The sequence below is a fragment of the Phasianus colchicus genome, chromosome 3 (assembly GCF_987193195.1).
Source record: "Phasianus colchicus chromosome 3, bPhaCol1.hap1.1, whole genome shotgun sequence".
Taxonomy (NCBI): domain Eukaryota; kingdom Metazoa; phylum Chordata; class Aves; order Galliformes; family Phasianidae; genus Phasianus; species Phasianus colchicus.
Window position 1 is genome coordinate 92,037,103 of NC_143438.1, and position 25,404 is coordinate 92,062,506.

Sequence of the window (25,404 nt, forward strand, 5' to 3'; positions counted from 1 at the left end):
TTTTAATTTCTTTCATTAAGATTTTTTTTAAGTTTTATTCCTCTGTTGCCAGCTTACTGGCATCAAGTTTTATTCCTCTGTTGCCCACGAAAAACAGCTTTGTTAGGATTTTCCCCATTTTCACACTAACCCCCTCCCCATGGTTTCTCAGGGGGATCTGTCCAAACTGAAGCTCCTGCTTCTGGGAGGTGTTGAGTTTGGTGTCTGTTTGTGTGTTCTTGTAAAAAAAAAAGAATAAAACTGTGCCAGTGTGCCCACAGTATTTTCTTATAAAGGGACACTAACATGAGCAGCATAAACAGCTCTTTAACAGCTTTGTTGGATATATTTGCTATGAGGAAGGAGAAGGCAAATGTGCTCGTGATGTGGGTAAGGAACACAAACATACATTCTTCAGGAACACACTGTTTTATAGCAACATAGTGGAATATATATATTAAACTAGCATTTGCTATTAAAAGAAAGTCTATAATAAGCTATGTTACGATGTGGACACTTCATGCTTTTTCTAAGCCAGAAAGCATCTATCGTTTCAGCAGAGAAATACTTCACCTGAGTCATTTGTGCCAAATCCATCAGCTGTGTTAGCTGGCTCGCAGTAAGCCCCACCAGTTTCTGCACTGCATCACACTAATGAGGTAATCACTGAGCCTCTAATGAATGGGATTAGTGAATGGGCAGGGATTTTCATTTGGAATCTCTTGTTCAAATGCAACTTGAGGCTCTCAAAATATTTGCTTGCAATCAGCTTTGAGCTAGGTTCACTTCAGCTCTTAGTGACTTGATGAAAATCATTTTCATCACTAGAGAATGTGCCAGTTTTGCTGATAGAGGCAGCCTGCAGGTTGTGCTGGAAATAAACAGGGAGCTCTGCTTCAACAGTAAACACTCTGTGGTAAGGTAGAGTAGCAGGTAACATTTGTAATTTCAGAACAACACTCAACTTGCTTGGAGAAAATAATAAAAAAAAAAGCTACCATCCTATTACTATGCTTTTCTTAATAACAAGTGTTTGGACTAGATGACCTTTAAGGGTCCCTTCCAACTGGAACAATTATATGATAATGATCCAGTTATGTTGACTTTGCCGGATAGATGAAAAGAGTACAAACAAGCAAACAAAACCTAGCAACGACAACAACCCCAAAACTCTGACTTCTGTTTCCTCCCAAACCTAATTAAGCTTTGCACTTCTGACCCTGAATGAGCTTAAGTACCTGCAAGATTTTGCTGAGCATTTTCAGTGCTCAACCTTTACTGTGTTAGCTTTTTGGCAAGGAAGCATGTAATTTAAATCAGTGAAGGTAAGAATCTAGCTTAATATTTGCTATTTTTTTCTAAACCTTCATAGTAACCAAACGCACATTTCATTGAGAGCTCGCTTATTTTATTGTACTGTATTGTATTGTATTGTATTGTATGGTGAGACACTGTTTTGGTAAAAGATGTGACTTTTCATGAGGAATAAAAACATATCATTTTGTGAAATTCTCTTCACTACTTCCTATGACATTTTAATTAAAACCACTTTTGAAACGCTTTATTTACTGGAGGAGAACTGCATTTATAGTACATGACACATTTAAAGATGAATTTAAATGGCATTTTCAATCATGTTTTCAGCAGAATATATTGTGCATGAAAATGGAACAAAATCCCAAATGGTGGATGTGTTGAAACCTATGAGATCAAATCAAATACAGAATTTTATTTTTTTTCAGAGATGCATTGCTTGACTTTTTTAACACATTGCAGATCATTTTCAAAGAAGCGATCACAGTATGTCTTAATGTTTGTCTTGCTCTTTCACTAGTGTTTCTTATAAATAAATAAATGTGTTCTATGCTTACAGTGGTATCAAATAAGTACAGAGTCATAGAATCCAATAAGCATCTTGCTGATTGTTTCTAAGTTACTCATGTAATTTTGAAATAATTTAGCTCATATTTGCCAGAGCAAATTATAAAGCAGCACTGTACAGAAATGAGAATCTGAGCTGGATTCTATTTAAAATATACAAAAATAATCACAGAAGAGTCAAACAAAACACATTAACTGTCATAGTTTCTAATGAGCAGAGTTAGAAGTCAGGAGCATGTTAAAAACACAAACAATAAAAATAAATTCTCAGCTACGTATGTTACAACGCACAGAACACCAGATCTGGAGGTAAAAAAATAACATCCCCCAGATACAAAGGTGGCACAATTAAAATCCAAAATGCTGGGTAAAACATGTCTTCAACTAAGGGTAAAAAAAAAAAAAAAAAAAAGCAGGAAAACTTATTCACAATTATACATTGCATAAAACTTAGCTTTTCTTCCATACAATTAGTGTTTGTTGCTTAGAGCAGTTTCAACACACCGTGATCAGCAAAGCAGACACTGACATAGGGCATGAATGTGAAATGCCTTGAGAATCCATTCCACTTCACGGGGTGATCACAGACTCTGCAAAAGCAAGAATAACTGATAAGTATTCACGGGATTCCCAGAGATTTGCACATGTAAAGTTGTTTCTAATGGAAGGGTGACTGCTCAAGGTGATCCCAAAATGCACAGTTGAGAGTGAAGTAGACACAGCCTCAGAAAAGCCAGTCTTTCCCATACCTTGAGGACAGTGAATTTGGTTTTGAAAATACATTTGGAGTGTGCCATTGATGCACTTTGCTGAAGAGAATACATCTCAGAAATATTTGTCTGTTTTCCATTTCTCTTCACAAAGAAGCCAGTAGACACTTTCATTTGATAGGATGAACTACCATATCATGTGTAGATGTCTACAGAATAAAAAGTTTACATCAACTAATATAAGCAGCTAATGTAAATGAAGAGGTTTTTTGATATTACTATTTTTTAAGTGCATGTTTTTCTGTAATTGCTTTAACAGAAGCCTCCTGGGATGACCTCAAAGAGTATTATAGACCCTTGAGTAAGTAGACTTCTGAGGTTAGACAAATTGTATTTTTGCATTCACTGCCCTATAAACCAGCTCTGGCTGTCTGTAATAAACATCACCGTTAAAAGTAGAAACAAACCTTTGTAGTGGTTGCATTTATTCTGCTTGCACTTCTTTGCTCACATATATATGCTATGCGAGAAAATCAGGCTACTTGGTATCAAAGAAAAGGGAAGAGATGGAAAAATTGTCTGTTAATATTATTAAACCCATAACTGAGAGCAACTTTCCTGTTGATACTGAAAGCCTTAGAAGCATCCTGTTTAAATTATGCTTTATTGTAAATCAAGACAATGTCAAAAAAGGAGAGACCAGACCCCTCCATCCAACATGTGCATATTATTTATGCCAATTATTGAAATCGTTCATAGTGAAGTATTATTTAGATAATATTTTGAAATGAAACATCTTTTGTGTGCTGTGCTACATGTAATATGAAGCATAGAAGATTGCAATTCATATAAACACCACAAAGAACTAACAGAAACACTCTTTAATAACAAAAGGTATTCTGAAGATGACATTCATCTCAGTTCATCTCGTCTAATTTAAGGTGTGAAAGTCTCCCCCTGAGAATAATGCCCAGGCTCTGGGCTCCTATTATACTAATTACAGATCTAATCAATACAGGCAGTAGATTTTCAGGGTGAGGGTCACTTGAATAAAAACATCAACTTCAGAACGATTTAGATTTCACTGGCTGCTATTGACATGCATTATCTACAGAGGGATACTCAGGATGATGCAGAAACATACTCTGGGGACACATAAATATTGCTATATACGTTCACTAATAGAAATTCTTCTAATATCCAAAACATATTTGCTAGAGTTTGACATGCTAAAAGGCTCTGAAAAAGGGACAGTGAATGGTAATCATGTAGACTTTCCATCCACTCTGGAACCACTCTGACTTTCCTGTTCACTCTTAACATTTAAAAATATTTCTCTGAAGAGGAAAGGCTGAAGGTAAAATGGAAAGAAAATAAAAAGAAATAGAGAAAGAGAAAAGGGATTAGTAAAAAGAGTAAAGAATTAGAGAAGAGGGAAGGGAAGGGAAGGGAAGGGAAGGGAAGGGAAGGGAAGGGAAGGGAAGGGAAGGGAAGGGAAACGTGAAGGGAAGGGAAATGGGAAGGGGAAACGGGTAGGGAAGGGGAAATGGGTAGGGAAGGGGAAGGGAGAAAAGATGGAGAGGAAAGGAGAAAAGATGGAGAGGAAAGGAGAAAAGACAGAAAGGAGAGGAGAGGAGAGGAGAGGAGAGGAGAGGAGAGGAGAGGAGAGGAGAGGAGAGGAGAGGAGAGGAGAGGAGAGGAGAGGAGAGGAGAGGAGAGGAGAGGAGAGGAGAGGAGAGGAGAGGAGAGGAGAGGAGAGGAGAGGAGAGGAGAGGAGAGGAGAGGAATGTCCACATCTCTTTTGTCTTGGGAGCACAGCACTGGATACCACATTTCAGATATTTCTTGCCAGTGCTGAGTAGAGGTAAAGGCTATTGAGTAGAGGGAAGACTCTTGAACTCCCTTAGACACTTGTTGCCATTACAGAAACATTCAACTAGTCAGATTTCTTAGTGCTGTCCTCAGTCATACAAGCCAAGCAGTCAACAACTGTGTGATGTACATGCAACCAATAAGTAAATGGCTGATTCAAGTCAGTCATTCACAAAGGCATCCCTCCTTATGAGGAATATATGTGTGTGCATATAAACATATATGTACGGGAGGGATAGAGGAGTGTGAGTTTATGTGAGTGCATAAACATTCTTGTATATGGGAGAGGAAGAATGCAGCCTAATCAAATCCTGCAGACTTTGGACAAGCTTTGTCTCTGAAGACTCAGATAAAGAGCACCATATGTTTGATATGAAAGCAAACTCAACTACCAGCACAAGCCATTACTCTTGGCAGGCTCTGAAGCTACTGGGAATTATGAATCTTGATTTGCAGTCAGGGAAAATATTCAACATCACTAAAAACATTTAAATTAGAAATGGATAAACTACAGACTTGGCTCTTGAGTGTAACAAGAGGATCTCCAGACACAAACTAGCTACAAGATATGCTGGGCCGTGAACCAACAAACTTAATGTATGTTTCTGGTTCAGCAAAGATAAAAATGAGTTATTTTCACTTATTGAAAAAGATTCCGAGTTCTGTCACATGCTTATATTTTGAATGAAGTGTTTTCTTTACAAGTTGCTACAGCAATAATAAGTAACGCTGAGTCTAGGAGTTCTAGTCATGGACTATGCAGTCTTGTGTTAGTCTGTGCAGCTGAACTAAATTACAAACTCTAGCAAAAAAAAAAAAAAAGAATATATATTAAAAATAACAGCAGGGCAGATCTTTGGAAACTTTGCAAGTAGAATCTTAAGTGACTTCAGGCTTTGCCTGTCCACATCAGTGAATCATTGCTATGATGATTATAGCCAATGAAAGGACATCTAACCTGGTTCTTCTCATGCATAAAGGAAGAAGGCAGAAAATTAAAGATAAATGAGAAAAGATTCCGCTGCCATCAAACTGATAAAATTATTCTGCCATGCTTACCAACCATTTTACTGGGAACCACAGTTATCAGGCAGGTGAGCTGCTTCCATCACCAAGAGACTTTAAGCTGCAGTAGGGACCTGAGCTATGGATCCATCCTACAGCCCTCTTTGGCTTCAGAGAAACATCTTTTACTCCTTTGCAGATTGCTGCGTAGCCTTTGCTTATTTACTTAGTCTAGCTCATTCTGCCTGTGAATTAAACAGCTAGTCTCATGGGAAGACAAATCTTCCACAATGAAAAAACAACTTGATCCTATCTTCTGTTGTTTTGAAACAAGTGAAATCTCTGTCTTTGCTCTAATAAAATGTGATGATACATATCACACTGCATAAATAAATTCTGATGGTATAACTCCTAACTTTTTCAAATTTATACAGGCATTAATTCTTTTCCATATACATTAACTTCAATGGACTTCCTTGTTTGAGAGCATTCATTCAGATAAATTGCTCTCCGCTGTTAATAGCAGTAGACCACTGACAACATCTCATTTGTGATCAAGAACCAAACTCATCCGGAAGGCTGAAAGTGGTGATATCAATTTGGACATGAGGATCTAAGTTTTCTGTTTCTGAAAACTTTCAAGAGAATGCTAAAAGAAGAGCAGAAAACTATGTTTACATTTTTTCTGCCTCTAGTCTCTAGTAATATCAGAGAATAGAGACGTGTATACAGAGCATGTTAATTCTAAGAGCATATTAATTCTCAGATTGACCAGATATAGTTGATATGCTTTGCTTATGCGTTCAGACCAACAGCTTTGGACATACATATCACATTTAGCCCTTTCAGATAATCTTCCTCTGCAATTGCGTGCAGCTCATGCCATAAAAATAAGTCTCCTCCTCCTTGATTGTGCTTCAGGACTTACATCTTCCCTTTCTCATCACCTTCCTCTGAAGGTTTCTATCTGCACCCGACGCCATTATATTACTATACACATTAATGATCAATTACACCTTTTTAGGTGTAGGATAGAAAAAAAAATATGAAAAAAAGACAAGTTACAAAATGAGTTCTGAGAAAAACCACAGTGTGTCTTGCATCTTCCAATCTAAAACTGATCAGACGCCAAATGAGTCCTGGAACAGCACTACTGACATTGTGAATCTCCCAGGCTTATGCTTCTACCTGGGCCTTTGTGCAAAGGTACTGTGAAATGATGAGATTTTGCCTTCAGTAATCTTTTTCCATCAGTTAAAGTTATCACTTTTTAAACAGTCCTTCCCACTAATTTTCTAAGGAAATGATACCCACTTTTCGTTATAGAAATATTTCTCTAGTGCACAATGCTCACAGCAGAAAAGCTGCTGTTCTATTCACTTACACTGGTCATTTCTCCTTATACTGTAATTTAACAACAGCTTCTTAAAATAGGACAGATCTAATAACAGTTGAGCTTTTTTTTTTTTTTCCAGAAAAAAGCTAGGTAGAAAGTAATGACATACTTCATGGGATATTGCTTCATATTCATTTAGCCATATATTTCTTCCATGCATTCTCTTAACTGCATCATTGTGCCCCAGCAACCAACTTTGATTCAACTTCACTGAACTGAAATGTGGAATCGAATAAGGCCATGCAGACCTATTAAGAATTCTGTAGCAGTGTCAGAATCTGCACACAGAAGTTGAAGCTGCACAATGGTGCTAGCTAAATCTTTAGGTTTGTGTCATGACACACAATTGATGATACAGGAAGGAGGGGAAGGAGAAGGAATAATTTTCCCCAATAACTTAATAATAAGTACTGTTATTTGTAGTGTGTAGCAAGAGGATGTAGCAAGAATGTGCAAGTAATTCTTAAACTTCAAGAATTTTTGAATTATCTGGTGTTGAATAAATGCAATATCAGATAATGACATCACAAGCTCTACTTCAACAAAAGCAAGTACATAGCAAATCTCAGGAGCATTATGTTATCAGATCAAAACAGGGGGAAAATCTTCTATTTCGGAATAAACTGACCACATTTCTTCCCTTCCTTGTATGATTGAAAAGTCATTACAGAGTTCTATAACATGACAATATTTACTTCAAAATGCAATTGCTTTTCAACCTCCACTAAATTCTTATTATTTGAGTTGTAGAGTTGACACAAACCCTGAATGAATTCTTTTGAAGCTGTGTGAGGTATAAAAATTGGATTCTGACAGGTACTTCGAGTAAATACTAACAAGAGCCCGCAGGATCTAAATGAAGCACAAATGTATGAGCTAATGTTATTCACCAAAGACTCACCGACATTTTACTTGCTTTTCTCTGGCCATTATTTTGCTTCATAGAGGTTCACTGCTTTCAACAATTTTTCTATACCTTCTGCTCTGGACCACTGACTATTAACACTGGCCTCACTGCAAATTTTTCACCATGTTATATACAGGTTATTTCAAGTGTCTACCAAAACAGGTTTTTTCAGACTAATAGTCTCTAATTATCCTAGCTATAGACATCCCTGTTCAGTGCAGGGGAGCTGGACTAGATGACCTTTAAGGGTTCCTTCCAAACCAAACGACTCTATGATTCTGTAGATTACAAATAAAAGGTATGAAATATGAAGACGTATATGAAGCTGACATCCAGAAATAGCAATCTTTCTCTCCAATCAAAACGAGGTTAAGGAAAGAACTCCTTCAAGACTATCTAAAAGCAAGTCAGGGAAGAAAATGAATCAGAAAAGAGTTGAAAGTAAGATCTTGTTTCTTCTCAAGGTCACAACTCAAAGACGCTTCCTTCCTCTAAAACATGCTTGCTTGTTTTCAGTCTATGTTATCATTTCTGTAGAATCACTGTCATCCTACTTCTAAAAGAAAATTCTTCTCAGTTTGGGTGCCCTTCATGACCATCCAATAAGAAATTGAACAACCTTATCTGGAACCATATTCTTCTATGACACTCTACCCAGGGCTGTAGTCTTGTGAGGAGCCAGGAGCTGGACTCAATAATCCTTGAGGACAAAGGGAAATTGTTTTAAACTGGAAGAGGGTGGATTTAGTCTAGACACTGGAAGAAAATCTTTAATGTGAGGGTGGTGAGTCACTGGGACAGCCCGCCCAGAGACGCTGTGGATGCCCCAACTCTGAAAGCATTCAAGGCCCAGCTGGATGGGGCTTTGAGCAACCAAGTCTAGAGGGAAGTATCTCTGCCTATAGCAGGGGGCTGGAACTAGAAGATCTTAAAGTTCCCTTACAACCCAAACCACTCCATGATTCTATGATACTTATGGACCCCTTTGGACTGGGGGTGTTCTATGATTCTAAGACAGAAATGCAGACGAGTGAAGCTCAAAGTGAGATAAGCACTGGCAGAAGGGTTATCACTTCATTTTGTTGCCTTGAATGTTGCCAGAGAAGAATAATCTAAATCCAAGTGATGTTAAACAGATGGCACTGAATGACCAAAGAAAATAGCATAGTATTTTTCTCCATCCATGAGCATTCTTTGCACTTTAAGCTATGCTAGCTATGCTGAACTACAAGATGCAGCCCTTTTCTTTAATTAATCTCTTTATTTTTGAAAGGCAATTTGGGGCTGTTTAGCAGCTTTGGCAGCCCTGAGTGTAGAGGTGCTTTAGGCTAACAGTGAGATATTCTGTTACTTATAGGGATTAAGAAAAGGAGAACACAGTACGGATATGTTAGATTTTCTGGCATTTCAGGACAGGATGGCTCCTCCTGTTGCCACTTGGAACAAAAAGGTGAATATTTTGTACATTCTTTGGCAAGTAAGTGAAAGACAAAACCTGCTATTAAAGATAAGCAGGGACAGCACTCCCACCGCATCTTTTAAATCAGAACTCTACAATCATGGAGGCAATTTGTAGAGGTTATATGAAAACACAGAGGCATCACTGGTTACACTGGAATTTTCTCTTTCTTACACCACCTTCAGAGTGCTAGAGTCTCACCTGCCCTGAAACCAGCCACACAACTTTTGGTCTGAGCAGTCACTGCTAATCTTTCCCTAGAAAGACAGAAATCCCAAACACATTTGGCAGCTCCTGCAGTATGGAGGAAAAGAGAATGATAATGAACTTTATGAATAAGCTGCATTATTCTTGGAAGCACTCGGGCTAACACAGAAATGAGAGACATAAAACACTGGCCAGATAAGACGTCGTGTGCTGGAGACTAATAGAGACTACATCAGGAGACCTGATGAGCTTGCACCAATTGGCAAACCTTATGTTCCTCTGGGAACATAGAGAATTACAGGCATTTGACTTTCAGCTTGGATTAACTACCAGACAGAAAAATGCTGACTCAGATTAAAATGTCTGGTTGCGGGAAAAGACAATTTCAAGGAGATAGATGCTTAAACACTTGAGTATGTAGCCAAGACTGCTTAGTGTGCAAATCACTCAGTACCTATTCATTGTATCATTATTATTTCACTATCCCTGAAAATCTGCCAAGAGCCATGGGGAAATACCAGACTTTCACCTTGCAGCAGCTTTTAAATATAAAACAAGCAAATCAGAGCTGTAAAAGGTGACAGAAACCCTTGACTTCTCATTCACGTGTTAGTGGAGGTAGAGCTGATAATCCTTAAAAAGCCCACAGAAGATGCACAGTGTGGTTAGCATTAAACTCCAGCAATTTCAGCTAAGGGAGCTGGAACTGTACACTGTGTTTTTCTTAAAGGGAATTTTTGGATGCGAAACTTGGTTTTGGCAGAGATAGAGAAAGTGAGAGTTGAAAAGCTGACCTCTCACTCAGAAAAAACATAATAGGACTACATACATTGTGTAACAGTGCTGGTGCCTTATATTGACGGATATTTCAGTGCAATAAATACCTACTTTGGATTTGCCTGTTTTATTTTTTATGTTTCAACAACAACAGCAACAAAAGAGATTAACAATGATTCTAGCAATGATGAGAGACAGAATGGACAAAATTCTTCGTACTGAAATTAAAGCAACAATTTATGTTTTCATTAAGATCAGAGCTGGAAATAAATTGCTGTACATAAGACTAATTTAAAACAGAATTAATTAACTCTATAGATGTTAATATATTGCTATTTTGCCATCATCTGAACACAAGCTATTACTAACTCAGTTGATGCTGTTTTAACACACACATGTTGGCATTACTCATACATATGGTGCCAGGGCTGAATCACTGAATGGAAGTGCACTTCACATGGTTGCTTCACTTATGCACCAAGTACAAATTAATGCAAAAATATCCATCAGAAAGAAGATGTATTCGGAGACACTGGGGATAAGAAATCTATTTGTCCCTGAATCAGGGAAAAGGCTTATGGCAGGCAAACATAGATATGTGAGTTCATACTGACTCTATGACTCATTTTGATACTTATATATAATACTGCTATATCGTTTAGATATCTTATCATTGTGCCTGAATTTGGCTGTCAGTTGCCTATTCATAAATGAGAGCAAGAAAAATAGAGATGATATTCACCTTGACCTCTCCGACCACGTTTCTCTTTGTGCTGGTGAAATATTCTGTCTCCATCCCACCTTTAACTTGATCTGTTCGACAGAATACAATAGCCAGAAAGGCAGCCTGAGATAACTGATTCAGGTTAACATATTTAAAGTTAAGTGAATTTAATCTTAATCCTGCTTGTTTTATGTTTTCCTTCTAAAATAAATACCTTTCTATTACCTCTCTTTTTCTACAAGGTTTTAACTATTTGTCTTGTTAATTTATAAGCAACCAGTTACACTTGTGCTGCATCCAGTGGTATACCAGTGGATACAGAAAAAAAGCCTACTTCATAAAAACGTGTCCTGGAAACAAGTTCTGTTTTGTATGTCAGCTTTCTTTGTGGGTTTGGTGGTTTTGTTTTGGTTCATGTAAGTGATTTTTTTTTTTGTTTGCTTTTTGTGAAGACACTGAGTGCTATAAATACAGAGAGAAGCTATGAAATAAGCCTTTCTACAGATGAAAGCCTGAGAAATAAAAGGTAAAGGAATAAAAAAAGTGTTACACATTTAGACCTTGGATATCACAACTGAAGAGGTCTTTGACATGCTCGATATAGAAGTAAACAAATAGTCCAGAAAAACCACAAGAGACTAAACTGTAGGGAATTACTAAGAATCCATGAAATGGAAAGAGGCTCTTAGCTTACCTACGTTTTCAGAGTTACTTGAAATGCAGAATAATTGTGGTTGTTAATGTGCAGCCTCCTCCAACTGACACAACTGAAATTTTCTTAGATAACATTTATTAGCAATGAATACTGGCACTGCTCTCAGCCTGGTTACTGGCTGGAACATTCAGGGAGCCTACAAACCCTCACACACACCAAGCAGGAAGAGCTCCTCTCTCCGACATCAAAATTCATCCTCATGACTAGAATGACAGTGGCATTGAAAGAAAAAAGAAAAACAAAACAAGTACAGAAATAACAAATCCATAATATTTATAGTCTGTTCTCTGCTCTTCTCTTGACCTGCAGTTGACAGTAGTTGGAAGCATCAGACTAATCTCAAATTAGACTTTGCCAAGTCTCTATTTAGAAGTCTTTTGTGGCCAAAGGTTGAGACTGATGTGACTCGTGATTGTATGACAAGACATACGTGAGTGTCACCGGTGCTATGGCTGGCTGCCTATTGCAGTTATCTCTCCAGGGTTCTTATATGTCACAGTCACCCAGCGTTACTTCATCCTCCCATTTATTGTGTAGTGATATGAAGTCACCCGAAGATAAAGTTAAGCCTCACTTTCTTTTGAAGATTCCTAAGTTTTGGGATATAATCCATGGAAACACGTTTTCTTCAGCCACTGTGAAATTAAGCCCTCAGCACACACAGCCCTTCACTCTCCATAAATCTTAGACTAGTAGAACACTAATTAGGGGAAGTCTAATAAATAGCAACGATGCTAGAGCATTTTGCAACGTGGTCATTGCTTAAATTGATACTAAATTTCTAGCTTCATCAGTGATGCGACTAAACACATTTAATTTTTCATTTCAATTGATTATCAAGCGTACGCAGTTAGTTACTTTATCTGCATGAAGCTAGTCTACAAAATGGACTAATGAAAAAACAAGCCCCAGCCTGGCTATGCTCCTAAGTCTCACTGCTTTTTTTTTTTTTTTCCTGCCTTCCCTGTACTGCATATTTACTTGTTTGGAGGTAGATTTCTGCAGCATGACACTCAAGTCTGTTATTTTAAGTGACATCTAAAAGCCTACAACTCCTCTGTATCTTCCGCCTCCCCCCCCAACTAGTGCTATATTGCAGCTGCATCTTGAAATAAACAACTTCTTCCTCCTCTGTAACAGATGGTGCTGTGTAACCCAGACTACAGGCACGTCTGTAGCAGCAGTGATGAAGTAGGAATGCTGGGCAGACTGAGGTGAGAGGGATGGTGAAAACTCAGGAGACCACCTTCCCTGCTAGTCCCAACAGTGAAGATGAAGGAGACATCAATCATTATGAGAATGATGGGGATACTCAATGATACAAGTCAGTCTGTATTTTAGACAAGCTTCATCTCTTTTTTTTTTTTCCCCTGGGAAATAGTATTTAAGAAGAAACTGATTCCACATATACAGCACTTACCTAATTAAACCTCCAATGCAGAAATCTCTGTTTTCTCAGAGATGCACTGTGATGCTCACCACCTAAGGCTATTCCTCAGCCATATGGTACTTTGCAGAAGGAGCCCTTTTTACTTTTTCATAGGTGGGTGCATACTAGATACTGGAACAGTGAAAGGGGGTAAGAATGAAAGAAAATAATACAAGGAAAGAGAAACAAGAAAGAAAGACAATGTTCAAAGGATGAATTCTTACTGAACTCTTCCCTTTCCTGCTCAGAACAGCTGGAGGTTTTGTTTCTTCCCCGGAATGAACTTCTGTTGTTTTCCAGACCCTTGGACTCAGACTGACTGATAACAAACCTCTTCACAGGAGAGTTGTTATGTGAGGGGTTGTCCTTATTGGGCTTTCCAGAAGAAATAACACTACTGATTTCAGTGTCTTCCAGCCTAAATAATAGTTGCATGAGTTTAGAAGTAGGATTAAAGTTTTTAAAGTGTTTCTTCTGCTGCACCTTCCCCTCCAGGGCCATGCTCATATTGTATATTTCAAACTCAGTAAGTTTAAGGCTGTATCAACAAGTGGATAGAAGATCTCAGAGGAGAAAATCAGTGCTGAAGCATGTTGAAAAGGAAACCTGGTAAATATTGATTTCACGTGGAGTCAGAAAAGAGAGCTTTATTTCAAAATAAGCCATAGGGACATCTAACTTTCAGACAGGTTCCGATATAGAAAGAATGCATTTTTAATAGCAGACATTGTATTCCCAAAATAAGACTAGTAGCCATAAGGAATATAGCTTTAAAGCAATATGGTTCAATTTATATTATGGTTGATACCCCTCACTACAACTCTGGAGTGTGTCCAAAGAAGGGCAACAAAACTAAGGACCTGGAGCATAAGTCTTACAAAGAGCAGCTGAGGGAGCTGGGATTGTTTAGTCTGGAGAAGAGAAGGCTTAGGGAGGACCTTATCACTTTCTACAACTACCTGACAGAAGGTTTTGGCAAGGTCAACCTCTTCTCCCAGGACAAAAGGTAATGGCCTTAAATTGTGCTGGGGAGTTTCAGGTTGGATATTAGGAAAAAATTCTCAGAAAGAGAGGCAATAGATTGCAACAGACTTCCCAAGGAAGTGGTGAAATCATTGTCCCTGGAGGTATTCAATAAACATAGAAATGTGGCATTGAGGGACATGGTTTAATAACATGATGGTGATGAGTTGATAGTTGGACTAGATGATCTAGAGGTCTTTTCCAACCCTAATGATCCTATGGTTCTATGACATACAGTGTAATGGTTTTCAAATTTTGTTCCAATATCTGCCATTTCCTTCAATGGAATGAACACCAGAGTTGTAAGGTATTCATAGCTCTGGTGCTTGAGCCAGAATGATGCATGACACATCACTCCTTACCATCCTGTGTTACAGTACATCTAACAAATAGCATTCCTTTCACTGTATGTATTTGTTTTCCATTTTCTATGGTAAGTATAATTTTAATTTCTTTCAAAAATACACAGCAACCTGCTGGCAACCTTTTATTCTTTGGTGATTGGTAGAGACTACATTCAAGGGGAATGTGAAAACACAGCAAGCAGACCCACTGAATTACGCAATGAACAAAGAAGAGTTAAAATCTTCAGCACTGTGTCTTCACCATCCAAGATGGCAATTCTGATAATTTGCTCTCAAACATTACTGTACTGACTCTGGACTGTATTACCCACAGTTGCATGTAGACTGTATATCCTTGCATTACACGATATATAAGGTATGATGTATGTGCTCGTGATAAAATAGTATTTTCCTATAAAATCTATGAATCCACAAGATGTGTTTAATATTTATCTAATCAGCGATTTTTACTATTTGTTCTTAATTCTGATGTTCATTATTTTACCATAAAAAAGAATGTCTTATGAATGTATTATCAGAGCATTAATTCCTTTATGAAGAAACTTTCTTGTAATTTTAATGTTTCATCTGAATTCTTCATGAAGCAAATTATAATTAACAGAGATTTTTTCATTATTATTTATTATTCTCCACAATAGCTCCGTGTTTTATAAGGCAAAGCTGTATGCTTCCAACAAAGTATAACTTTAATTCTGGTACCTATTCAATTTCAACTCCTGAAAATAATAAACAGAAAAGTTTTAAAATATCTCTATTTCTTTTGCATTTTTTTCCACAAACTGTCAGCTTTTGATGCCCACCAGGGCAAATCAGATCTTCTCATGACTGTCACTTTGCAAATCTTCTAATGAGCCCTATAGGTCACGCTAGACACGCTATCAAATTATATCCTTAGATCATTTTCAATTCTTACATTAAAGTTAAACTTTATGACTTTTCTTTCAGTTCTTTTATTTGTCATGTTTTATTATTTTTGTTTTATTTACATACTATAGTGACTAATCTCAGACATAAGCATCTTTCCTTCATACTTGCATTATCACTTTCCGAAAGAGGTGCCATATATATGTAAGGAGACTACAATATTCAGCCTTCCGCCAGCTCACCATGGACTTAAATGCACCAAGCTGTATTACAAGCCTGATCCCAGCAGGTGATCTGGTTCAGCCCTCTTTGTAGTCAGTGAAGAGAAATAGGCATGACTTCAGAGCATGATTCTACTGACTCATTTCAGGGGCCTATTTTGGGAAAAGAAATACAGTACCCTAAAGTGTCTGTCTCCCTCCAGTGGTTATAGAGAGAATCTAGGCAAGCTGTCCGGAGTGGTATCAGGTAAGAGAAATTTCAGCACCTCTTCAGCTAAAAAGAAAGCAAGATTCCTGTGAACCACCAAATAATTGCTAATGGAGCTGGTCTCAGGTTAGCATCTTTAGAAAGGCAAAAGTTTGTTTTCTATTCAGTTACCTTTTCTAGGATTAGATTTTGATAATAACTGGCAAAAATCATTGTATTCTCCAGATAAAAGGAAATATTGAAGTACAATATCATGTTCACTGTTTTCAGAATTTTCTAAATGATATAAAGGCAGCTATTACACTGTGCATTTGCACAATGATTTTAGAAACTCTCTTCTTTCAATCCTACATATGAAATTTAATTTCCATGCACTTGTATGGAATGCAACAGCAGAGAGCTATATTCCTGAATAGCCTCCTGGGTCAGTTTTGTTTTGATTAGGTTGTACTCAATAATTCAACCATGGAACCACAGAATATCCTGTGTTGGAAATGACTCACAAGGATCATTAAGTTCAACTCCTGGCTCCACAAAAGACCACCCAAAATCCAAACCCTATGTCTGAGAGCACTGTCCAAATGCTCCTTGAACTCAGAGCTGTGCCCATTGCCATGAGGAGCCTGTTCCATGCCCACCACTCTCTGGGAAAGAACATTTTCTGGACATCCAACATGACTCTCTCCCCTGACACAGCTCCATGCTGTTCCCTTGGGCCCTCTTGCTCTCACCAGAGAGCGGAACTCAGCGCTGCCTCTCCTCTCTTTGTGAGGAGCTGTTAGGCTGCCATGAGGCCTACCCTCAGCCTGCACTGCTCTGGGCCAAACAAACCAAAGGACCTCGGCCACTCCTCATACATCTTGCCCTCCAGACACTTCACCATCTTTGTCATCTTCTCTCTTAATAGTTTTAGTAGAGAAGAAATTGTCGTGGGACAACCATACATAGGAGTAGGAAATCCCCAAGTCTAGTATGGGGCTGACAGAGCCAGTACCAGCAATGCCTCACTAATGCATATTCTTTCTTTCTTTCTTTCTTTCTTTCTTTCTTGCTTTCTTTCCTTTCTTCCTTCCTTCCTTCCTTCCTTCCTTCCTTCCTTCCTTCCTTCCTTCCTTCCTTCCTGCTTAACATAACTCAGTTTATAGTGCCAATGCACTGCAAGGCTGGTGTAAAATGGCATTAAAGTTAATTAGAATCAGGCCTAGGGACTCTGATACTTGCTTTCTGTTGTGCTTGAAATTGCTTGTACTGTTTTATAGTAATGTTTAAAAGCCAGTACAGAGAAATTTTAAGTGCTGTGTCCCATCCATCCATCCATCCATCCATCCATCCATCCATCCATCCATCCATCCACTTGTCCATCAACCCAAGTGAAATACAATGCAGTAGTCAGTACAGAATCTAAGCCCTGACTGAATTGCAACAACAATTAATTTGGCCAATTAAATTTAAATGTTGATACAGCACTTGCTTTAAATTCACGTCTTACAGATATTTCAAATCAACAATTTGTTCAAAGGCAAAAGTTTTCATGAGTATAACTGTAAATTCATTTTGTGAGTAAACCTTAAGCAAAGATAAGAATGATAAAATTAAATATTATATTGTGCACATTTCAAACTGCTGATAGAAAGTATTTGGCCTTGCATACAAAAAATGCTTGGGGAAAACAGAAACAGAAATTTCTTTTACTTTCAACCACAGTAATCTTCTTAAGACTTGTACCTCATTTGATCTTGTTTGATCGTTTCTGCTTACCTAAGGATTTTATTTATTACAACGGTAGTTTTTGGTCTTTTGTTTCCAAAGTTGATTGGAGCCAAACAAAATTATTAGAAATATCAATATTGCATCAGTTCTACTGTTACTATAACGAATACTCAGATCTCATAGGTACTCTCAGAGCCACATTTTGCAGACATGTTATACTAGTACAAGTCTGGACAGCAAAATGAAAGAAATCCACTAATAAAAATATACTGAGATTGTCATACTGTTTTCTCACTGAAAATGAACATTTTAACATAGACAAACCCGAATAAAAAACAGTAATAATAAACAATGATAATAATAAAAACAATAAACCTATAAAACACTTTCAAGTGTAATGAAATTTAAGGCTGGTGATAATATGCTAAAAAAATCCTGTTGAAGCCAAATTTTGCATCATGGAATAAACTGAGTCTATTTGGAATGTTATAATAGGTAAGACAGAGGAATATGTTTACAGCCCAGTGACACAGTTACATACTCTAGGTTAAAGGCATCTTCAACACAGTAGAAAAAAAGGACACAGTAATCCCAAAAATAAAAGACTATGTTGGAAATATTGTCTGATCTCCAAAGTGCAGAGCAGACAACCACATAAAATCTTTAATATAAGCATATATATCAATCTATATCAATCTATATCTATCTATCTATCTATTTATATAAGCAAATATATCAGACTGGAATAGATCTTTTGGAAACCCAAGCAATTCTGATTCACTGTTCACAGAATTTGAACCACACATGCAAACATAAATATTTAGTATGATCCAGTTGTTTAATTAACTATTTATTTATTTATTTTTTAAATAAAGCAGATGTTAGAGGAAGAGACTTGAAGAGAGGAAAAATAAAATTTGTGATAAAGACAGCAGAAATTCTTTCCTGATGGTAACAAACACTTCATGCCTTGAAACGCAAAGATTGACAATTCTTATACTTTCTGTTTAGAGGTAGGTGAAATTTACTCCCTGCCAGAATGTGTTAATCAGCTCTGGAAATGCATAATATGTTTGCATAAGTTGGTGGCTTCTCAGCTTTCCAGCTTCACATTGAGGAGTACAGAAATTCCGAGTATTACTATACTTTTGTCTGACTCTTCTCATTTTTAACATGTGCTGACAGTAGAACTGTTTTCTTTGTAGATCCTGGTTCTAAACCAAAGGGAGTGATTTTCAAGACCCGTGAAACAACTTTTCTTATCAAAAAGAAAAGTAAAAGAAAAAAAAAAAACCAGCTTGATGAAGCAAATTATCCTTTGAAGAATTCACAGTTACATGGGCTACTCTTACCTATGTCACCAGATCATCACACTTTGACATATTCATGAAATGTTATGCAAAAGAAAAGCTAAATATTCCTTCACTGGCACATCCAGCTCCTTCTGCCATATGTCATTTCCCTCCTCATATTTGCATTTGAAAGCCTTCTTTTGTACTGCCTTCATATCATAGTTAAGGAAGACACCTCAGAAGAGACGGCTTGAAAGAGAAACATCTGTCATGGGCCCTGGTGTGACATGCTAGAGATGGCTTTGTGGAGTTGACAGTTCATTAAAAGTTGAAAGGCAGGGTTTTTTTGCTACTTTCATTCACTTTTCTGCCCTGCTCGTGCTAGACCACAAAGTCTTCATCTCTTGTGTATTTTTTAAATACATGCCATGTTCTACTATTTATATGAACCGTGTCTGAATGTAAATGTAAACTCAGTAGTCTTAGTGGGAAGTCTGGCTATTGGCTTATCCCTGAGGAACAAAATTCCTATATGATACTCTTGTTTTAGGGATAATGGGGCTATCAAATGCATTATTAGATATAGAAGGATCACATGGGCCCTGGAATGAAAAAAATCATGTCTCACTTCTGTGTTTTACAATACAGAACACCTACGATGACTAACAAGCTCTTGTTCTGTTCTGTCAAGAGTTGTGGTCAGCAAAACTGATTTGACAGAAAAGATGCATCTCAATTTCAAGCTAATAATTCTAGCCAACCCTGAGAAAATACTGAGCTGAGGACAGTGATGTCGAATCAATTTGGGAACCAAAATTTCCAGCTGAAAAATAAGAACGAAGAGCTGGAATCATAATTTCCTAAAGATTTTGAAATTGATCCTAAAAAGCCACAATCCACTAGGATTCCAAGTGCATGGAAATTTCTCTTATCTGTCGGAAAAAACTACAGTCCTGCTGAAGGAGGTCATTGTCACTTCCAGGGCCTCCCACAGTATTTTTGTGTTTTTAAAATAACTGTAAATTGTGGGATGTTCTATTCTTCTTTACATAAAACATTAGAAAGGAAGAGATAATAGAGTATTTTATTTTCTCTGTCATTAAGTGCCTTGTTACAAATAAAGTCATTAAGACTGATTAAGTGATAACAATGAAAATTTCTATAATAATACAAGAAATTCGAGACAGTATTGGGAAGCGTTAAGTCTGTGTAGCTTTGTGTCCCAATTCTGCTGCTTTTATTTCTTTGTGTAGTTTTATCACAGTATACAGCCTGGCATAGAGTAGCCAAGAATTACTTTGAATTCTACAGCGTTTATGAACATAAATGAAAACTTGTCGGTTTTTAATATTAAATCCCAGTGACAACAGGCTATATCTGGATTTTGTTTGTGTTTGAAAAGCAATGTGTTTGAAAATGGCAAATAATAATAATAAAACTTTAATTACAGCTCAAAACTATATTGGGATCTCTTGTTCAAATTCTCCTTTGACTACTGAATCATAAATGTGGATAATTTTATGTTGCAGAACTAATCTTTTTTTTTTGTTTTGTTTTTGTTTCTGTTCTGGTAGCTGCATTGATCAGACTTAATAGAGTAAAGAATAAATATGGTTCAGTTTATGTCTTTTAAAAGCATAGGCATTTGGCTCCTCATTGCAGCTCTGTAAAAAAAAAGACAGGTTTATTGTGTCTGCAGTATCATTCAACCCATCTGGCACAAACTAGCTGCAAAGTTCATTAAAAAACAGTATGCTGTCCTGACTGGTTACTTCTACTCCCATGCTGAAAGTAGTTAACAATGGGAGTTTTTTTGTTTTTGTTTTTTTCCCCAGAAAATTCTGAAAAAGATAGGAATTTAAGGCAGGAACTTATTCAGATGAATATTTCATCACCTGCTTTACTCCTCCACTCTGAACACAAAATGTTGCTTAAGTAGCACTTGAAGGCAGGCAGCCACCTACAGAACTTCTCCAGGCAGAAATCATAAGCATTTTTTGAAGTTAAACAGAAATAGAACAGTGACATTTTTCCATTTTGTTTCCTTAATTGCTAGACAAAGTACAATTTTCTGTGCTGTTCTATCAACCAGATGCCCTTGTCTTCCACCATTTTACTACAGTAATGGAACCTGACGTCCTCCCTGTTGTTTCTTACCGCATTTGTGTGACTCACTGTGCAAAATAAAAATGCACTAACAGAGGTTGTGTTAATGGCAAAGCTATGAAATTCCCTTCATCTAATTACATTCAGATTCTTTCAATGCTAAGGCTCTTGATGTTGTCTTGATATGCTATGAGCATTCAGCCATGAAGCCACGTATCAGCCAACGCATCAATTTTGGGAGAAATCCTGCTAGAGTTAAGTTTTCAAATTTACTTCAGTACCTGAGGAAGTAAATATGGATCCATGAAAACTTCTGAAGATATGAAGGCTGCATAATTGCTTTTGAATACTTTACAGTTGAAAAGCTGTCCAGAAATGACAAATAGCCACAAAATGTCTGTGTAGCATTGCTAATCAGTTGAACTTGTGGTCCTAGCTAACTGAAGCACTGGAAGACTAAGGGAAAAGTAAGCAACACTGCCATTGGTTATTGCTGTTGAAACTCAACTGCACAAATAATGGCATACAGGAGAAAGGCTTTTCATTTGTTTATACTTAGGAAAGAAAAACAACAATTTCACGACCACTTTACATCTGTACATCCATAAAAACTTCAAAACAACATTTGTTCGTGAGGAAGATGGAAGACAAAGAGAGCAATTTTACTTAGTAACATATGATATGTGTTCCCTTTTTAAAGTTCAGATCACTTTTCCTCTTTACACCAAAATATGTCCCCAAATGCAGAAACAAGGACAGTAAACAAGAGTTAAGATCTGATTCACAAGGAAAAAAAAAAAAAAGAGAGAAAGAAAGAAAGAAAAGCATTATGCCTCTAATTTGTTCAAGTGATTCTGGAATGTGGTAAGAGCTTAAAACACCTGGCAAATGTAAAATTAGGGTCAATCATCTAGAGTACAACACAGAATGAGATCAACAGACAGGTGGTGATAGAATGACTGCTAAGAGGAAAATACTCTCCAAACAAGAGAAAAGGACAAGGTATACTATGCAGATTCAATGGCATGCTAATGTGCTAAAAGCATGCAGAATAATTACATTTTACAGAAGTTAATTTATAACTTAGAGTTGATTCTGAATTGTATAAAAACAAAGAGTAAGAATAAACTTGATCAGAGAATCACAGAATTATGATTATGATTGATTAAACAGAAGAGATGCATTCAGAATGACTGGCAAATCTCACACTGTACACCTGTATCTGGATTGCAAAACCCAATGCCCTGTAATGCTATCCCAGTCTTAATGGGATAAATTTGGCTACAGTAGATAATAATATGACCTACATTAATGCAAAGCATTCAGAAAAAAGCAATTTGAAAGGATACCACACCTCCACGTTAATTGTTTTAAACCAAACTTTGAGATTTAGAGATTAGTAAGAAATCATAGTTTGTTTTGGATGATGGAGGAAGAATTTTTATCATTTTCTTTAGAATAGCCTGCTTTCTCTTCCAAAAACCTGCATGACAGCTCAGAGGTGCTCTTTTCTTGTGTTGTCAGTGTCACTTGAGCCAAAGAGGTTAAGAACTAAAGACCCCTGTGGTTAATCCAAGGGACAATGAAATGTTGATAAAAACTTTGCTTGAGCTAGGGAATGACAAACCCAGGCCTTCATCCCAGGGGAATTTTGCTGTGTTTTCACTTTCAGGTGGTTAACGTAAGAGACATTTAAGAGTCCTAACAGGCTTTTTGAAGACAGTAAATGAAGCCACGAGAAGTTCAAATGGTTCATGAAGAGCTGCACAACAAGATGATGGAATTAGTTCTGTACTCCAGAAGAATAATACAAAGCTCACAATTCTGTTATAATAGCTGTTGTTGATTGCGACTTGTGTATTTTAGTGCCATTTGATTTGCATACATTTTTTCTATAATTAGTCAGCATAGGATTCCCACCTTCATGCTGAAGTTGCTTACATTTCCTTTAAGTTTAACGTTCTGTTCCCCAAGTATTTATCTTCATTGCTACAGGTTATCGTAGACGTTCGATCACTGGTTATCTCTTAACAACAGGAGGAATGAATTGGCTTTTTTAAAATCTTGGCATTATTTCCCTTCTTTTTCTCTCAGTTGTGCTGACAATCTGTTTCTTCCCCCTCTCCGATCTTCTTCTCCTGAGTTTGTAATGTGCTAGTATATTCCTTGTTCTAAATAACCTTAGTTTTAATAGCCTCATTGATGATGCCATAAGGGAGCATATAACCACTTGAACGAGCTTACCCAGAACTACTAGCTGCCAGAAATGCTTGAAACATCATGTGTATCTTTATCTCCCTTTCAATGAGGGTCATTCTTTGCTTGTTGTTACTGTAGACCACTTTATTGAGATGCAAACTCAGTTAACTGATGAAACTTTACTTCCTTCCCCCCCACCCCCCAGTATTAAAATGCTTCTCTTTAAATGCTTCTCTGAGAAACTCTAATGTAACCATTTTTCAAATAGGGAACTGATAATGGCATCATATCAAGATTATGACTTTTTTTACTCGTGAAAAATGCATTTGGCTAAGATACAAGGTTATTTTGCCTATACTCACTTTAAGCATGATCATGTAGAATTCTAAATTCTGAAATGAAAAAAAATTCTACTGAAATTTGAAATCCCTTTGAAATGACACCTGCCTGAAACATGATTCATCCAGTTCCAAAGAATGAAACACAAACTCACAGGAAATGTAGGCAAAGGGAATGCTTCCTCCACGCTTTCCTAGCTTTCCACTCAGAGGGCAAACAAGCATCCAAACCCTGGGATTTCTCCAAAGCTTCTGGGTATGCACATCTGCTACTAAAATCTGTACTGAACACACAGACTACAACCCAGCTCAGCTCTCTGAAAAATCAGGCCATAAGCATGCATAATTTGGCACCCAAACACTAGCAATTACTTTTGACTATAACTTCTCTGCACTTCAGGTCCTCATTTATAAAATCCGAGCAAAAGTTCCTCCTGTATGAAAGGGATGTTGGGGACATACATTCAAATATCTTATGGTTAAGTGAGACATGGAAGCTGACAATGAAGTTGTTGGAACTAGATGATCTTTGAGGTGTCTTCCAACAGAAGACATTTAACAGTTCTAAGACTCCATGATTCCAAGTGATTCATTTTAAATTTAGAGCAGAATTTGATTGATGTGTAGTTACTACAGCAGGTAACCACTCCTTGGTGAAGGTGAGAAGGATTATTAAATGACCACTCACCTTACAGCACACTATGTTCTGTATTTGAGATCACTGCAGATGACATCATAGCAACATACGTTTACACAAGGAAGCTGAAATAATTTACATAGGCAACAGTAGCCTCTGGTGTTTAACTCTTGACTCATTTGGTATATGTCTATTAAAGTTGTCTATCTTTGAATACATTATACCTATTTCTTATAAAACACTCCATAAACCATGCAAATCACATGGTTCTTTCTGAAGAATATTATTACAGATAAAAATTAGGCTATATAAGTAAATAAAGTGGTAACTTTTATATGTCAGGTTTTGTTTCGTTTTATAGGTTCACAGGACTATTTACAGTCAAAAGGCAAATGCAAGATGATTCAATCGGCCATAAAAATTCTTTCTTTCTTTCTTTTTTTTTTTTTTTTGTACAGCACTCATATTGGGAACAGCCAATTTACAGCCAAATGCTAAGAAGCTCCTCTTTGGTTAGATTTCAGCTTAGGAAAAGGATTAGACCTAACTACACAGCTGGCTGCTCTTCCTTTATGAGGCTCATCTTGTTTTGCAGCCTACTGCTGAAGGCTCATTGCTTCTCCCAGTATGTTAGATATAACACGATAGGATGTGCCTTTGGGGGGATCTTACACTTCATGTTGGTGGAATTAGTTGCCATTGGAGGTTAGCAATTACAATATATTAGATTTGTCAAGGCTGCTTTAAAAATAAACCAAATCCTCTATTTCTGTAGAGAATCTATGATATCCTTCATATTCGTTGCAAGTTTAGACTTACACAGAAAATTCCCTGTCGTTTCTGTATCACCATTCATATTTCATTTAATCTCATTGCTTAATGTAAGACTGATTGGCCTGATGCTTCTCTGGCATCACTCTGACCTCTGCATCTCTTGGCGCTGCTGAGCAGGTACAACAGGAGCACTGTAAGGAATAGTTCATCACTGACTGGGATGCAAAGGAGATTTTTTATGTATGCTATACTAACAAGGCTGGTCCTAACAGTTAACACTGTATGCTGCTCAGAATCAATGGACAGAACAAGTCCCTGGGTGAAGAGAGAGAAGCTGTGGCAAAGATGGAGTCCTACATGAGATGGTTACGGAGTTTTACATGTTTAACAGTTTCATTAGTGCATGAGAAAGAGGACAGAAGTAATAACTGAAAGAAAAAAAAAGCAAAGTAGTGTGCCATCTGCACAGAAAAGCAGGAGGACCTACATCACAGAAATTAGGGCAAAAGGAAGCCTGAGAGTATGCCATGGTTCACACATTCTTGAGCTGAGTTTATGCACCACTCACCCTTATAAGAGGGCTCAGCTGCACTCATGGCACCAACT

At 37.3% G+C, this 25,404-nt stretch overlaps 1 protein-coding gene across 1 annotated transcript in view; it reads right to left on the reverse strand.

Annotated features, from left to right (window-relative positions):
* Positions 1-1,147: 1,147 nt before the first annotated feature.
* TSNARE1 (t-SNARE domain containing 1) overlaps positions 1,148-25,404 on the reverse strand; it is a 469,759-nt gene continuing 445,502 nt past the window's right edge. Inside the window, exon 13 of the mRNA XM_031591285.2 lies at positions 1,148-2,450. The gene's annotated coding sequence lies outside the window, so the exon portion shown is untranslated. The remainder of the gene's footprint in view (positions 2,451-25,404) is intronic.